The 19012-nt window shown below is 36.9% G+C and overlaps 1 pseudogene; it reads left to right on the forward strand.

Moving 5' to 3' along the window:
* Nucleotides 1–1019: 1019 nt before the first annotated feature.
* LOC138428995 (olfactory receptor 5W2-like) lies at nt 1020–3224 on the forward strand (annotated as a pseudogene).
* Nucleotides 3225–19012: the final 15788 nt, after the last annotated feature.

Raw genomic sequence — 19012 nt, forward strand, 5'->3', positions numbered from 1 at the left:
GATGGCAAGCTGAACACGTGTTTAAGCAAACTCCGGGGGATGGTGAGGGACAGGGAAGTGTGGCTTGCTGCAGTCCATAGGGTTGTGAAGAGTCAGACAAGACATGGCAACTGAACAATGAACAACATTGTCCCTTCTATAGTTTCCATTATATTATATTAAAAAAGCCATTTAGAATCTAAAGTGATGCAAATGTGTGTGATTAACTTTGTTGCTTTCACTGCCTCTTAGCTCTTTTCTTCCACTGGTAAAAAGATTCATCCTTTGACAACAACCTCTCCACAAATAGATAATGCCCATTGTGGGAAAGCAATAGCAAATATCTAGAAAATAGGTCAGTAATAATTATTTCATATCTCACCAAAGGCTAAACACAGCATGAATTAAAATAAGTAACAATTTTTTTTGTTGCTGTCATTATTACTAGTCATTGATATACTTACCCTGTAGTGAGTATAAAATTAAGTCAAAAACCCTGTGGTAAGCATAAAACTAAGTCAAAAAATCTTAAACCAATCATGGTTTTTTTTTTTTTTTTTTTTTTGAGAAACACAAAAATTGTAATCATATGTTTTTTACCCAAGTGAATATTTTCAAGCATTGAAAATAATCCTAAATGTTAGAGACTAGCCTCTATCACTGGAGTCTCTTTCATATAAAACCATATGAGGTGAAAAAAAAGTATATCACTCTAGATCTACTCCCTGAGGTAAATAAAAAAAGAAAAAAAGTAAGACTCAGAAAAGAGGTGGTAGAAAGTGACAAACCTTGTGGATGGCATCTAGATTTACATCAATCTTTCAAAAAGGTTTTTCTCAAATTCATTTTATTCTTGCAGAATAGAGAGCTATGCCTCTTTAATTTGTGTGTGTGCATATTTATCTGAATATAAAAACATTTGCTGAAGAAAAAAAAACATGTTCTGCCTTATGATTTTTTACAGATGTATAGAAGTGCTACACATGAATGTGTCATTTTTTTTATCAATTTCTCAAGAGTTTATACAAGATCTGAAAAGAATGGAAGGAGAGAATTGCTCTTCTGTTGCTGGGAGCCAGCACGGGAGATCCCACCCATGGCAAAGGTCATGTGGAAGAGAACTGTTAAGCAAGGCTTCAGAGCTCGAGGGGCTCCCTAGACTGCTCGAGCATCTACTCCAAAACCAGAATCTGTCTGTCTTACTGTTTTGTGCCTTTCATCAGCTCTCCTGACATTAACAGGGGGCTATCCCCGACCACCTTTCTCTGGAGAAAATCAACTTAGGGCTTTAGCTAATAAATCTCCTGGACATGAGAGGAATATTTCAATTCAAATCCCCTCTGTTAGCATTCTAGCTTGTTTGGCAGGTTTATCCAGACTCTTGCAGCTACGCATGTGATTATTCACAGCCTCCCAACTGTGAGAGGCACAGGAAGCCTAAAACATAGAGCCTTTTAAAGAGTTAAAATTTATTAGAGTAGTGCTGGTGTAGGATTTCATTATTGGGCCAATGCTTGTTGCTAAGTTCCCATATCTCTTATCCACTGTGCACCTGGGAGTGCATTAGTTAACATAGTTGGAATGTAAGAAAAACAAGTGTAGCCTTGAAATTAACCACATCAGACTTTTGAGCTAATTGGTTCTTTATTTCTTGTAACTCACTGCACCTTTGCTCTGTGAGAAATGTAACTCTGTTTAACATTTTCTGAGGCTGACATAGATTAATATATATATATATATATATATATATATATATATATATATATATTCCCTTTTCAAGGGAAAATAAATTTTCTGGTTGAACAGCCTTTATCAAAAGAGGGTCATAAAAAGTTCACAGGCTTCCAAGGCCAGAAGATAATGTACATAATATTGTTTATGGGAAAGGTATGCTAAAAAAAAATCCTGGTTTTGATAAAGATGAAACAGATGTAATGTTTGGGCTGACTCTGTAAGACTTTGCATCTTTCATTTCCCTCTATGTACAAGTTCAGCAATAAAAGCCCCTTTTGAAAATAAAATAATGGGCCTCACTTACCGAAGAAGCTTGGTCACCTCGTGTTTTTTTCTTTTTTTCTCTCTTTCTTTCTTTCTCTCTCCCTCTCCCTCCCTCTCTTTTTCAGGCTGATTCCTTGGAACACAGGCTCTCTGCATTCACTTTCCTGCCTGAGCTTCTAAGACATTATTAGCTTTCTGTGTAAACCAAGGAATATCAGCCTCTTTCTCTCCTCTATTTTCTTATCTATAACATTCTTTCCTTATCTCTCTCTAAATCATTCACTGACGCCCTTTCTGCTTCGGATTCCCCTGGATCCTTCGGGGGCTAGACCCTGGCATTCTGTGACTGAATTCATTTTATTGGGAATTACTAATAACACTGTGAACAAAGTGATCCTATTTACCATGTTCCTACTTGTTTATATCATCAATCTTCTGGCAAATCTTGGAATGATAACCCTGATTAAGATGGATCCCCACCTGCATACACCCATGTGCTTTTTCCTCAGCCACCTCTCCTTCTGTGACCTCTGCTATTCCACAGCCATTAGCCCCAGTATGCTGGTGGACCTATTTCCCAAGAAAAAGTCAATCTCTTTCTATGGCTGTGCCCTGCAATTTTTGGTCTTCTGTATCTTTGCTGATTCTGAGTGTCTCCTGCTGTCAGTGACGGCCTATGACTGGTACAAGGCCATCAGCAGCCCCTTGCTCTATGCAGTCAGCATGTCCAGTGGAGTGTGCTCCCTGATCATGGCTGGGGTTTACCTGGTGGGAATGACAGATGCCTTGATCCACACGACATTAGCATTCTGCTTATGCTGCTGTGGGTCAAATGAGATTAACCACTTTTTTGTGATGTTCATCCTCTTCTGATGATATCTTGCTCAGACACACAGGTCAATGAGTTAGTGATATTCATGATTTTTGGCTTCATTGAACTAAGTACCATTTCAGGAGTCCTTGTCTCTTATTGTTATATTATCCTATCAGTCTTGAAGATCCACTCCACTGAGGGGATATTCAAAGCTTTCTCTACCTGCATCTCCCACCTAACTGCTATGGTAATTTTCCAGGGAACTATGCTCTTTATGTATTTCAGACCAAGTTCTTCCTATTCTCTAGATGAAGACAAAATGACCTCGCTGTTTTACACCCTTGTGATTCCCATGTTAAATGCTCTGATTTACAGTCTATGAAACAAGGATGTGAAAGAGGCCCTCAAAAAATTGAAAAATAAATGGGTTTAAATATTTATGTTAGGTGTATGTGAATAAACATGCATCCACACACATATAGTGACAGATGATTTATGAAAATTATATGGTAGAATACATGACAAACATAATTTTTCAATTTCTTAAAGTAGTGTTACACTAAATCTCAATCATAAATCTATTATTGTTCCTCTCACATGTCATGTTTAATTTTCCTTCCAGAATTTGTACATGGCCTTTAGTTTAAATGAAAAACATTTCTGACTTTTCCATTATGCTAGTTTTTCTTTAGTTTTTATTCAAACATTCTTTCAATTATGCTGAGCCTTATTGTGCATTTACTCAGTGATCTTTGAGCATGTAGATTCTTTATATACTATAGCGCATCTTGTAGTTTAAATACTACTAAATATAAGTTAACACAAATAACATATTAACTAAATGGTGAAGTAACTCATTATAACCTCAAATTCATCATGAAATAATACATAGAGGGCTATAATCCCAAGGCAAAATATCTAAATCTAGTCCAAAATAAAATCACCTTTGAATATAGATATTCAGTCAAATCTAAATAAGACTGAATTTGAGACATGAAAGGAGTGTAGATAGAGGATTTGACAGTTATTCAGGTTGAGAAATATACAAGTGCATTTTTTTAGAAGAAGTCATATTTGCTATAACATGGAAGAGCCATGAAGGCAACATACTAAGTGAAATAATCCATACAGAGGAAGATAAGTACTGTATGATCTCAAATATAGATAGAATCTAAAAGGTAAAACTCAGGAATTCCCTGGCAATCCAAAATATAGGAGTTGGTGCTTTCAATGCCCAGGCCCAGGTTTGATCCCTGGTCAGGGAACTAAGATACTTGCAAGCCTTGTGGTGCAGCCTAAGTAAATAAATACATTTCATAGAAGAAGAGAGTAGATTGGTTGTTGCTAGGGGCTGAAAGAAGGAGAAAAGCGTGGTGTTGGTCAAAGTGCACAAATTTTCTATTATTTATTGAACAAGTTTAAGGGATTTAATCTACATGATGACTCCAATTAACAATCCTGTAGTATAAATTATCAGAGAAATGCAAATCAAAACCACAATGAGGTACCATTTCACTCCAGTCAGAATGGCTGTGATCCAAAAGTCTACAAGCAATAAATGCTGGGGAGGGTGTGGAGAAAAGGAAACCCTCTTACACTGTTATTGGGAATGCAAACTAGTACAGCCACTATGGAAAACAGTGTGGAGATTCCTTAAGAAACTGAAACTAGAACTGCCTTATGACCCAGCAATCCCACTGCTGGGCATACATACTGAGGAAACCAGAATGAAAGAGACACTTGTACCCCAATGTTCATCACAGCACTGTTTATAATAGCCAGGACATGGAAGCAACCTAGATGTCCATCAGCAGATGAATGGATAAGAAAGCTGTGGTACATATACACAAGGGAGTATTACTCAGCCATTGAAAAGAATATATTTGAATCAGTTCTAATGAGGTGGATGAAACTGGAGCCTATTATACAGAGTGAAATAAGCCAGAAAGAAATATACAATACAGTATACTAATGCCACAAGACAGGAAAAGGTCAGTTTTCATTTCAAGGCCAAAGAAAGACAATGCCAAATAATGCTCAAACTACCACACGATTGCACTTATCGCACACGCTAGTAAAATAATGCTCAAAATTCTCCAAACCAGGCTTCAGCAGTACGTGAACCATGAACTCCCTGACATTGAAGCTGCTTTTAGAAAAGGCAGAGGAACCAGAGATCAAATTGCCAATATCCGCTGGATCATGGAAAAAGCAAGAGAGTTCCAGAAAAACATCTATTTCTGCTTTATTGACTATGCCAAAGCCTTTGACTGTGTGGATCAAAATAAACTTTGGAAAATTATGAAAGAGATGAAAATACCAGACCACCTAACCTGCCTCTTGAGAAATCTGTATGCAGGTCAGGAAGCAACAGTTAGAACTGGACATGGGAACAACAGACTGGTTCCAAATAGGAAAAGGAGTATGTCAAGGCTGTATATTGTCACCCTGCTTATTTAACTTATATGCAGAGTATATCATGAGAAACACTGGACTGGAAGAAGCACAAACTGGAATCAAGATTGCCTGGAGAAGTATCAATAACCTCAGATAGGCAGATGATACCACCCTTATGGCAGAAAGTGAAGAGGAACTAAAAAGCCTCTTGATGAAAGTGAAAGAGGAGAGTGAAAAAGTTGGCCTAAAGCTCAACATTCAGAAAAAGAAGATCATGGCATCCGGTCCCATCACTTCATGGGAAATAGATGGGGAAACAGTGGAAACAGGGTCAGACTTTATATTTTTGGGCTCCAAAATCACTGCAGATGGTGACTGCAGCCATGAAATGAAAAGACGCTTACACTTTGGAAGAAAAGTTGTGGCCAACTTAGATAGTATATCCAAAAGCAGAGACATTACGTTGCTGACTAAGGTCCGTCTAGTCAAGGCTATGGTTTTTCTTGCGGTCGTGTATGGATGTGAGAGTTGGACTGTGAAGAAGGCTGAGCACCAAAGAATTGATGCTTTTGAACTGTGGTATTGGAGAAGACTCTTGAGAGTCCCTTGGACTGCAAGGACATCCAACCAGTCCATTGTGAAGGAGATCAGCCCTGTGATTTCTTTGGAAGGAATGATGCTAAAGCTGAAAGTCAGTACTTTGTCCACCTCATGCGAAGAGTTGACTCATTGGAAAAGACTCTGATGGTGGGAGGGATTGGGGGCAGGAGGAGATGGGGACGACAGAGGATGAGATGGCTGGATGGCATCACAGCTCTTTCAATGTGAATCTGAGTGAATTCCAGGAGATGGTGATGGACAGGGAGGCCTGGCGTGCTGTGATTCATGGGATGGCAAAGAGTTGGACATGACTGAGTGACTGAACTGAACTGAACGCATATATATGAAATTTAGAAAGATGGTAATGATAACCCTGTATGCGAGACAGCAAAAGAGACACAGATGTATAGAACAGTCTGTTGGACTCTGTGGGAGAGGGCGAGGGTGGGATGATTTGGGAGAATGACATTGAAACTTGTATAATATTATATATGAAATGAATCACCAATCCAGGTTCAATGCATGATACTGGATGCTTGTGGCTGGTGCACTGAGACGACCCAGAGGGATGGTATGGGGAAGGAGGAGGGAGGGGGTTTCAGGATGGGGAACACGTGTATACCTGTGGTGGATTCATGTTGATGTATTGCAAAACCAATACAATATTGTAAAGTAATTAACCTCCAATTAAAATAAATAAATTTATATTTTTAAAAAGTAATAATTTACAACTTTCCATATTTGGGGATATTTAAGGTAGGTATCACAAACACATGGGTGGGAAGTCTCTAAAGTGTACCATACACTGCACTCTGGGATGGGGAAACTCAGGACTCTAGAACTTGAATCCGAGATCTTAAGAATGTTAACTTGTTTTTCCTTAAACTTCCTATTTTTCCCTACAAATGTATTAAACACTTTCCAAAACGTATTATTAATATTTCACCACACTGCTTAAAAAGAATTAACAAGTGTCATAAGACCTTTAAAAGATGTGTCAAAGGAATCCCTCCTTCAGAAATGTTAGAAGCCGCTAGTTTAAACGTATCTGAGAGATGGCATTGTTCCGATGATCTCTTCAGACAGGTGCATGCATTTCAGTCAAAGGACAAAAATTCTTGTGTGTCTTGAAACCTTTGACAGCATTAAAAAATAAGTGAAGTGAAGTGAAATGAAGTCGCTCAGTCATGTCCAACTCTTTGGGACCTCATGGACTGTAGCCGACCAGGCTCCTCTGTCCATGGGATTTTCCAGGCAATAGTACTGGAGTGGATTTCCATTAAAAAATAAAAGAAAAACAAAACAAAACAAAACAAAAATACTATAGTATATACTTGTGATAATCATTTCAAAAAGTATACATATATCACTTCATCATATTGTATACCTTATAACTATATGTGGTATCTATCAGTTACAAAATTTAGAAAGATGGTAACGATAACCTTGTATGCGAGACAGCAAAAGAGACACAGATGTATAGAACAGTCTTTTGGACTCTATGGGAGAGGGAGAGGGTGGGATGATTTGGGAGAATGGCAATGAAACATGCATAATATAAGAAACGAATCAAAAAAAAAAAAGAAACGAATCACCAGTCTAGGTTTGATGCAGGATACAAAATGCTTGGGGCTGGTGCACTGGGATGACCCAGAGGGATGGTATGGGGAGGGAGGTGGGAGGAGGGTTGAAGATTGGGAACACATGTGCACCCATGGTGGATTCATGTTTATGTGTGGCAAAACCAATACAATATTGTAAAGTAATTAGCCTCCAATTAAAATAAATAAATTTATATTTAAAAAACCCTGCATGGGTATTTGAATGAACAGAGAAATAAGAGATATGCAACACCTTTTCTTCATTCCATTAATATAGCTCATACTTAAACTGGAGGCATTGGGATTTGAATTCAGTCAGTCTGGCCCCAGAATTTGTGCTCTTAGTTTAAAAGTTATGTCATTTGATTACAACTGGGCCATAAAGATTCTGAAAGGATAAGCTTATGATCATGTGTTTTATAGTCTCATAATTGGAAAGGTTTTGGTTGAAGGAAGGACTTGTTGCTCCAGGAGGATGATTTAGACAGGAAGGGGAGGAGGGACTAGAGAAGGAAATAAGACTGGAAATGTTATTTAAACTTGATGCTGTTACTATCTTGCCTATACCTCGTGTAAAACATGTACTTAGGATTGTGTTTATCTGTATGTGACAGCTCTCTAATTCCCAAAAATCCATGTACATAAGAATATTCCAAGAGGCTTGTTTAAAATGAACATTCCTGTGTTTCTCTGCCAAATATCCGTGAGTTTAACTGATTCCCAGGTGATTCTGACAGAGGTTCTAAGAAACCTTTATGATAGAAACCAGAGATTTCTGGATTTGATTTTCAGCTACAAATATCTAGAACCCAGCGCTGTGCAAGTACAATGATAGAATTATTTGGCCTGCTTCTTGACCTTCAGGAGCTCAGGATTTGGTTGAAGAGGCAAAGACAATTCAATCAGCAAAGTACAAAACCTGAAAATGATTAATTAGTTTAGAATGTGTGAATCATAACTCTATAGTTTAAAAACTGATAGCTGATATGCTGGTTACTGGCAACCATCGGCATATATACATATATATTTTTGTCCCCAGTAAAAATGCATTTCTCAAGGAGGCAAAAATTGTAAATGAAGGTACGAAGTTTATTTTTAGAGACATAGAACAACAAGTGGGAAAGCAGGCAGAGAAACTGTTTAGTTAAGATCGAAGCAAGGCAGAGAGGCACACCAGGAAAGAAAGTGTGTGGGTGTCCCCTACAGTGAGGAGGAGCCACCACCAATATTTCTGATCGTTTTCTGATTTTTTTTTTTTATCTCTGGTGTTTCATGGGTTTTCCTGGTGGTTCAGAGGTAAAGAATCCATCTACCAAGCAAAGGACACATGTTTTATCCCTGGATCAGGAAGATCCCCTGGAGAAGGAAATGGCAATCCACTCCAGTATTCTTGCCTGGAGAATCCGATGGATACAAGAGCTTGGCAGGCTACTGTCCATGGGGTTGTAAAAGAGATATGACTTAGTAACTAACCAACAACCATCAACAACAAAACCAGACAAAGATGTAAAAAAAATCAAGATAACTAATGTACTTCATTACATAAATACTGAATAAAATATTAGAAAATAAAATATTACAGTATATGATAGGAAAATAAATACTAACTTGGGGCGGGGGGAGGGAACAAAACAATTACCTGTTTAGCAGCAAACAGGATATATAAGAAAATCCCTTCAATATGATAAAGATCATCTACAAATATATCTCTAGCTAGCATTATGTTTACTGTAAAAACAGAAAACAGAAAAAAAAATCCTATATAAAGTAAAATAACTTGATTGTCTCCTAGCCCTGTGTATAACAACAACCAAAAAAATAATGTCCTCAACCACTTTTTTTCAACATCTTATTTTAGATTTTTGTTGAATAAGGAAAGAAAATTATAAGTACTGGAAAGCAGAAAGTAAAACTCTCTTTATTTGCCAGTTAGATTTTGTATATAGAAAGTTCTAAGGAATCTGCAACCAAAATATGAAAAAATAATAACAGAATGCAGTAGTGTTGCATAAATGAGTATATATAAAAATATCAATTGTATCATTGTATTCTAATGATGAGCAAATAGAAATAACTTTTTAAAGTATTATTTGCAAGACTTATTCATGCACACGTGTACATATGTGTGTTAGTCTCTCTGTCGTGTCCAACTCTTTGTGACCCCATGGGCTGTAGCCCACCAGGCTCCTCTGTCCATGGAATTCTCCAGTCAATGATACTGAAGTGGATTGCCATTTCCTTCTCCAGGGCATCTTCCTGACCCAGGGATCGAACGCAAGTCTCCTGCAAGCAGGAGGATTATCAATAAACTGTTGATAGCTAAGTTGTAATCCCTCAATACCTTAATTACACCAAAGGCAAGCCATTTCTAGTATTCATGGTCAGCAGGCCATATTTTCCACAACGATAACCTATTTTTGGCATGCTGTACTCTAATAAGAAAGTGAAAATGTTAATTATGCAGTGTTAATTCATGGCTGATTCTTTGGGACCCCATGGACTGTAGTCTGCCAGGCTCCTCTGTCCATGGAATTCTCCAGGCAAGACTGCTGGAATGGCTGACCATTCCCTTCTCCAGGGAGTCTTCCCAATCTAGGGACTGAACCCAGGTCTCCTGCATTGAAGGTAGATTCTTTACTATTTGATCCACCAGAGAAGCCTACACTCTTATCAGGAAGAGGTTAATTTCTGTGCAATACATGGATACTAGAAATATTTGTCACAGCCATCTAGGAAGTATGAACTTTTCAATTAAAACTCCAGGGAACTGTCTTCGGATTTGTACATTCTTGAGATGTAGATATATATATATATATATATATATATATATATATATATATATATACCTATATATAGTATTAGAGCCAAAGTATTTTAAAATTAGTCACGGTAAATTCAGTAGTTAATATGAGGATTACTTAAAGTTTCTTATAGCTAATAACAATTTTATTAAATGTGAGTTGAGAAAAGTCATCTATTCAGAATGGAATGAGTTTTGTATTTAACCAAATTATTTTTCTAGAACTGTAAATTGCAAGAATGATATATCTTCCCTTTTGCTTTAATATGTTGATTTGTGGTTATTAATCCACAACTGTTAAACCACTTTTGAGTTTCTGGAATAAAACCCAGTGTGTTAATATTCTGTCTTGAATATTCATTATCTAACCTCACAAGAAAGATTGATCTATAAATTTATTTCTTATAATAGCTTTGTTTGAATTGATTGTTAAGAATTCAGTGAATATAATGCATTATTAAGTATCCTCTCAATCTATTCTCTAGAAAGATTTATGCATGATTGACAATATTTCTTAAGTGTTTGGAGAAATTCACCAACATAATAAACAGGGCATAGGATTTCTTTGTTAGGAAGTTTTTAAAAACAAATTCCATTACTTTGAGCTTCCCCAGTGAGTCCGTGGTAAAGAATCCACCTGCAATACAGAACACACAGGAGACGGGGGTTCGATCCTGGATCAGGGATATCTCTTGGAGAAGGGCATAACAACCCACTCCAGTATTCTTGCCAGGAAAATCCCACGGACAGAGAAGCCTGGCAAGCTAAAGTCCATGCGGTCACAAAGAGTAAGACATGACCGAGCAAACACAGTCATCCATTACTTTAATAGATAAGACTTTACCCAAATTTTCTACTTTTATTGTATAAGATTGAATGCTATGTTTTTTCAAGGAAGGTGTTTATTTCAATAAGATTTATAATTTCTTAATAATGATTGTTTGCAATATATTCTTACACTCCATGCCTGTAGAATTTTACTTATACCTATTTTTTCCCCTAATCAGATACAGAGATAAAGCTTGGGTTATTTTTAACTCAGTAGGTCAAACTCAATATATAACATACCTTTGTTGTCTCTCTTTTCCCTCAGAAACTGAATCAATCATAGTAATAATAATGAGAAATAAATCAAATGGCAAAGTCACATCAATAAAAACAATGGTGGGATTTCCCTGGTAGTACAGGGGTTAAGATTCTTTGCTTCCACTGCAGTGAGCATGGGCTTTATCCCTGGTTGGGAAGCTAAGATCTCACATGCTGTGCAGCACAGCCAAAAATAAAAATAAATAAAACAATGGTAAAATAAAATCCAGCTAATATGATCTTATCATTATGAAGGAGTATAGATGAATGAAGCAGAGAGGGCATGGCTACAGTCAAGCATACTTTAACATGCAGAGCTAAAGAAGAAGTGATGTAAATTTTAGAGCCCCTAAGAGTCTCAGGGTTTAAGAGAATGAACAAAATAAATACTGAAGTCTGTATGAATATGAAACAGTCAAGGATAAACAGGATCCACTTACAGGGAAGAAAAGATGTCAGAAGTTTCTCTATGGATAGTGAGATTTACTTCAAAATTATCATAAAGAATTTGTGGTAATGGCAGGTACTTCAAAGGAATATAAGAAAGACTTATTAAACTGAATAAGGTATATTCATGATTAGGTCCATTTATTCAAAAACATGTCTGTTAATCTATTATAATTTTTTAATGCTTCGTTATTGATATAGAGCATTTCTTCTTCTTTGGATTATGAGTTCAAACCTGAGACAGAAACAAGTATATATGCCAGAAGAAGATAAAATAGAGCAGGTCTTAACTTGGGATTTATTGTTGAGTAATCATTATATTTCCTTAGAAATCCATTTACCTTTTTATCAGTATTCAGTATCATCTTAAACACCTTTTATTGAAGTATATTATACTGGTATTCAAAAAGTTAGTGATGCATAGAGAGACTAGCTATTATTTTCAGGATCTTCTAGCTTAAAATCAGGTAATATTTTATAATGCAAACTCAAAAGTCCTCCTGTTACCTGGAGTAAAATAAAGTTTTGAGAAAAGCTAAAAGTTGTATTTCATAGAACTGAATCAAAAGAGTTAGTTATGAGAACCTGGGTGCAAATTTAACCCTAATCCTAACCTTAACCCTGACATTAAACAGAGTTATCATCTGTGTTTGCAGCAGTGTAACAAATCACAACATAAACTGTAGCAAAAGGAGTCTCTAACAATATATATCTTTTTGTCACTCTGACTTCCATAATGTATTATTTCTTTTTTTTCCCCATGATTGAAGTTTATTTATTTATTTATTATTTTTTAATTTATTTATTTGGCTATGTTGGGTCTTAGTTGCAGCCCCTATGATTTTCTTTTGCCTCTATTGTTATTATTATTATTCTTTTATTTTATTTTTCACTTTACAATATGGTATTGGTTTTGCCATACATCAACATGAATCAGGCACGGGTGTACACGTGTTCCTAATCCTGAACCTACCTTCCACCTCCCTCCCCATATCATCCCTTTGGGTCATCCCAGTGCACCAGCCCCAAGTATCCTGTATCCTGCATCGAACCTGGACTGGCGATTCATTTCTCACATGATAATATACGTGTCTCAATGCCATTCTCTCAAATCACCCCACCCTCTCCCTCTCCCACAGAGTCCAAAAGACTGTTCTATACATCTGTGTCTCTTTTGCTGTCTCACATACAGGGTTTTTGTTACCATCTTTCTAAATTCCATATATATGTGTTAGTACTCTTGCCTGGAAAATCCCATGGATGGAAGAGCCTGGTAGGCTGCAGTCCTTGGGGTCACCAAGAGTCGGACCCGACTGAGTGACTTCACTTTCACTTTTCACTCTTATGCATTGGAGAAGGAAATGGCAAAAGACTCTGGTGTTCTTGCCTGGAGAATCCCAGGGACGGGGGAGACAATTGGGCTGCTGTCTATGGGGTCGCACAGAGTCTCACAAGACTGAAGTGACTTAGCAGCAGTGTTAGTATACTGTATAGGTGTTTTTCTTTCTGGCTTACTTCACTTTGTATAACCGGCTCCAGTTTCATCCACCTCATTAGAACTGATTCAAATGTATTCTTTTTAATGGCTGAGTAATATTCCATTGTGTATATGTACCACAGCTTTCTTATCCATTCATCTGCTGATGGGCATCTAGGTTGCTTCAATGCCCTGGTTATTATAAACAGTGCTGCAATGAACATTGGGGTACACGTGTCTCTTTAAAGTCTGGTTTCCTTTGTGTATATGCCCAGCAGTGGGATTGCTGGGTCATAAGGCAGTTCTATTTCCAATTTTTTAAGAAATATCCACACTGTTCTCCATAGTGGTAGTACTAGTTTGCATTCTCAATAACAGTGTAAGAGGGTTCCCTTTTCTCCACGTCCTCTCCAGCATTTATTGCTTGTACATTTTTGGATCACAGCCATTCTGACTGGTGTGAAATGGTACCTTATTGTGGTTTTGATTTGCATTTCTATGATAATGAGTGATGTTGAGCATTTTTCATGTGTTTGTTAGCCAGCTGTATTTCTTCTTTGGAGAAATGTCTATTTAGTTCTTTGGCCCATTTTTTGATTGGGTCATTTATTTATCTGGAATTGAGCTGCATAAGTTGCTTGTATATTTTTGACATTAGTTGTTTGTCAGTTGCTTCATTTGCTATTATTTTCTCCCCTTCTGAAGGCTGTCTTTTCATCTTGCTTATAGTTTCCTTTGTTGTGCAGAAGCTTTTAATTTTAATTAGATCCCATGTGTTTATTTTGCTTTTATTTCCAGTATTCTGGGAGGTGGGTCATAGAGGATCCTGCTGTGATTTATGTCAGAGAGTGTTTTGCCTATGTTCTCCTCTAGGAGTTTTATAGTTTCTGGTCTTACATTTAGATCTTTAATCCATTTTGAGTTTATTTTTGTGTATGGTGTTAGAATGTATTCTAGTTTCATTCTTTTACAACTGGTTGACCAGTTTTCCCAGCACCACTTGTTAAACAGTTTGTCTTTAATCCATTGTATATTCTTGCCTCCTTTGTGGAAGATAAGGTGTCCATAGGTGTGTGGATTTATCTCTGGGCTTCCTAATTTGTTCCATTGATCTATATGTCTGTCTTTGTGCCAGTACCATACTGTCTTGATGACTGTGGCTTTGTAGTAGAGCCTGAAGTCAGGCAGGCTGATTCCTCCAGTTCCATTCTTCTTTCTCAAGATTGCTTTGGCTATTCGAGGTTTTTTGCATTTCCATACAAATTGTGAAATTATTTGTTCTAGCTCTGTGAAAAATGTCGCTGGTAGCTTGATAGGGATTGCAGTGAATCTGTAGATTGCTTTGGGTAGTATGCTGATGTTCACTACATTGATTCTTCTGATCCATGACTATGGTATATTTCTCCATCTATTAGTGTCCTGTTTGATTTACTTCATCAGGTCTTTAGTTTCTTTAGGTAGGTATATTCCTAAATATTTTACTCTTTTCGTTGCAATGGTGAATGAAATTGTTTCCTTAATTTCTTTTTCTACTTTCTCATTATTAGTGTATAGGAATGCAAGGGATTTCTGTGTGTTGATTTTATATTCTGCAACTTTATTATATTCACTGATTAGCTCTAGTAATTTTCTGGTGGGTTTTCTGTAGGGTTTTCTATATAGAGGATCATGTCATCTGCAAACAGTGAGTGTTTTACTTCTTCTTTCCCAATTTGGATTCCTTTTATTTCTTTTTCTGTTCTGATTGCTGTGGCCAAAATTTCCAGAACTATATTGAATAGTAGTGGTGAAAGTGGGCACCTTTGTCTTGTGCCTGACTTTAGGGGAAATGCTTTCAATTTTTCACCGTTGAGGATAACGTTTGCTGTGGGTTTGTCATATATAGCTTTTATTATGTTGAGGTATGTTCCTTCTATTCCTGCTTTCTGGAGAGTTTTTATCATAAATGGATGTTGAATTTTGCCAAAGGCCTTCTCTGCATCTATTGAGATAATCATATGGCCTTTATTTTTCAATTTGTTAGTGTGGTGAATTACATTGATTGATTTGTGGATATTGAAGAATCCTTGCATCCCTGGGATAAATCCCACTTGGTCATGGTGTGTGATCTTTTTCATGCGTTGTTGGATTGTGATTGCTAGATTTTTGTTTAGGATTTTTGCATGTATGTTCATCAGTGATATTGGCCTGTAGTTTTCTTTTTCTGTGGCATTTTTGGTCAGGTTTTGGTATTAGGGTGATGGTGGCCTCATAGAATGAGTTTGGAAGTTTACCTTCCTCTGCAATTTCTGGAAAAGGTTGAGTAGGATAGGTGTTAGCTCTTCTCGAAATTTTTGGTAGAATTCAGCTGTGAAGCCGTCTGGACCTGGGCTTTTGTTTACTGGAAGATTTCTGATTACAGTTTCAATTTCCATGCTTGTGATGGGTCTGTTAAGATTTTCTATTTCTTCCTGGTTCAGTTTTGGAATATTGTACTTTTCTAAGAATTTGTCCATTTCTTCCACGTTGTCCATTTTATTGGCATATAATTGCTGATAGTAGTCTCTTATGATACTTTGTATTTCTGTGTTGTCTGTTGTGATCTCTCCATTTTCATTTCTAATTTTATTGATTGCATTTTTCTCCCTTTGTTTCTTGATAAGTCTGGCTAATGGTTTGCCAATTTTATTTATCCTTTCAAAGAACCAGCTTTTGACTTTGTTGATTTTTGCTATGGTCTCTTGTGTTCCTTTTGCATTGATTTCTGCCCTAATTTTGAAGATTTCTTTCCTTCTGCTAATTCTGGGGTTCTCCATTTCTTCCTTTTCTAGTTGCTTTAGGTGTAGAGTTAGATTATTTGACTTTTTTCTTGCTTCTTGAGGTATGCCTGTATTGCTATGAACTTTCCTCTTAGCAGTGCTTTTATAGTGTCCCACAGGTTTTGGGTTGTTGTGTTTTCATTTTCATTAGTTTCTATGCATATTTTGATTTCTTCTGTAGTTTTTTGGTTATTCAGAAGCGTGTTGTTCAGCCTCCATATGCTGGAATTTTTAATAGTTTTTCTCCTGTAATTGAGATATAATCTTAATGCATTATGGTCAAAAAGATGCTTGGAATGATTTCTTTTTCTTTTTTCTTTTCTTTTTTTTTTTTTTTTTTTTTTGAGACACATATTAATCAAATTAACAAAGATCAAACACAAAGAACAAATGTTAAAAGCAACAATGGAAAAACAACAAATAGCCAGCATATTAAAAAGCAGAGGCATTACTTTGTTAACAAAGGTCCATCTAGTCAAGGCTATGGTTTTTCCAGTTGTCATATATCAATGTGAGTGAAGAAAGCTTAGCGCTGAAGAATTGATGCTTTTGAACTCTGGTGTTGGAGAAGACTCTTGAGAGTCCCTTGGACAGCAAGGAGATCCAACAAGTCCATCCTAAAGGAAATCAGTCTTGAATATTCCTTGGACAGAATGATGCTGAAGCTGAAACTCCCATATTTTGGCCACCTGATGTGAAGAGCTGACTCGTTTGAAAAGACTCTGATGCTGGGAAAGATGGAAGGCAGGTGGAGAAGGGGACGACAGAGGATGAGATGGTCAGATGGCATCACCAACTCAATGGATATGGGTTTGAGTGGACTCTGGGAGTTGGTGATGGACAGGGAGGCCTGGCGTGCTGCAGTTCATGGGATCAAAAGAGTCGGACATGACTGAGTGACTGAACTGAACTGAACTCCATACTCTTCCCCATAGCTGCTGCATAAATTTACCTTCCTGTCAACACTGTTGGAGGGCTCCATTTTCTTCACACCCTCTCCAGCACTTAGAGATCAGTGAAAAAAGAATAGAAAGCACAGAGACAAACCCATGCACCTATGGTCCCCGAACTTATGACAAAGTAAGCTGGAATATATAATGGAAAAAAAAAATCAGTCTCTTCATTAAGTGGTGCTGGGAAAACTGGACAGTTATATATAAAGCAATGAAATTAGAGCACTTCCTAACACCATACACAAAAATAAACTCAAAATGGATTAAAAACTTAAATGTAAGTCCAGATTCTATAAAACTCTTAGAGGGAAACAACCAGAAAACTGTTTGACATAAATCACAGCAAGATCATTTTGGATCCACCTCCTAGAGTAATGAAAATAAAAACAAAAATAAATGAATGAAACCTCATTAAATTTTAGTTTTTGCACCACAATGGAACCCATAAACAAAATGAAAAGACAACCCTTATAATGAGAGAAAATAATTGCATGTTGGGGTATGTATATTATATTTTCATATAATTGTTATAACTAATTAAATGTATGAATATTATTCATATGTGTACACATGTGAATATATATATATATATATAAAACATATATATGTGTGTATGTATGTATATAGACAGGGAAATGGATAGATAGTCTTTCAAGTCCTTAAATCAATAAATATTAATTAGTATAGTTATGCTGCCCTTCAATCATCATTGCCCTGGCCATCTCTCACAGCACTTAAGTGCATGATCTGAGATGTCAGTTAGATTTTGGTTATACTTTCTTCAGTATTTCTGTTTTGGAATGTACTCCTTTTGTTTGTTTATCCATCTGTAAAATGAAGATAATATAAGTGCTTGCCTTTTTCTGTTGCTGTAAGATTACGGATGAATATCACTGTTTTGTTTTTTTTTTTTTTGCTTATTTTTTGTGCATTTATTTTTAATTAATTAATTGTTGCTACATTGCCACTTTACTGCTCTGTGTGGGCTTTCTCTGGTTGTGGCAAGCTGGGACTACTCTGTGGTAGTGTGTGGGCTTCTCACTGTGATGGCTTCTCTTGTTGAGGAGCACAGGCTCTAGGCACTTAGGCTTCAGTAGTTGTGATGTGTGGGCTCCATAATGCGGCAAGCAGCCTTAGTTGCCCTGCAGCATGTGGAATCCTCCTGGACTGGGGTCAAATAGTATCCCCTGCATTAGCAGTCACATTCTTAACCACTGGACTACTAAGGAAACTTCATCACTATATTTTTAAATTTCTTTAATGCATTTTACTGGGATGAAATCTTATGAATACATATACAATAATCAAGCTTGTGAAATTAGGCTTCAATTTGATTTTAATAAAAACATCAAATATTTAAGAGTAGTCCTGGACTGTTTTTGATCTATAACAGTAGGGCCACAGAAGGGTAATCTGATGATAAAGAGGAGCTCTATGGCTGAATGAAGAAAGCCTCCCACCCATGCCACTTCCACTAGCAGTCCACACAGTCACTGATTCATGATGGTCATATAGTGCAAGGGCTTGCAGATGCCACACAGGGCCATAAGCCATCACAGTGAGCAGGATGACATCAGCACCTGCAAATACATGTTCCCCAAGATCTGCTCATGCATTCATTGAAAGGGCTGATTTTGTTTTCATAGAGTAAATATATGATCAGTTTGGAAATAGTGGCACAGGAGTAGCAGGCATCAACAAAAGAGAGATGGGCCAGGAACTATTACATAGGTTAACCAAATAAACAGCTGGTGGTGATGGTGACCATAGTGAGCACAGTTCCTATCATAGAGACAATGTAGATGACCAAAAACATAACAAATATGATTTTCTGAGTCTTTGGATTTTGTGAGAGCCCCAGTAGAATAGATTCTGTCATGTTGTGACTGTTATACCTGTATCTCAGGTCATGATTAGTTACACCAATGTTTGGCCCTGGCTTCTACTTGAATGAATAGGAAGAAGTACTTTAGAATTCTCTTGTGCTCAAGGCCATGTGTGCACTAACTTAGCTGTGACCCCAGCAATTTTTCCATTATATAAGCCTGACGGACAAAGAGGT

The sequence above is a fragment of the Ovis canadensis genome, chromosome 24, assembly GCF_042477335.2.
Source record: "Ovis canadensis isolate MfBH-ARS-UI-01 breed Bighorn chromosome 24, ARS-UI_OviCan_v2, whole genome shotgun sequence".
Taxonomy (NCBI): Eukaryota; Metazoa; Chordata; class Mammalia; order Artiodactyla; family Bovidae; genus Ovis; species Ovis canadensis.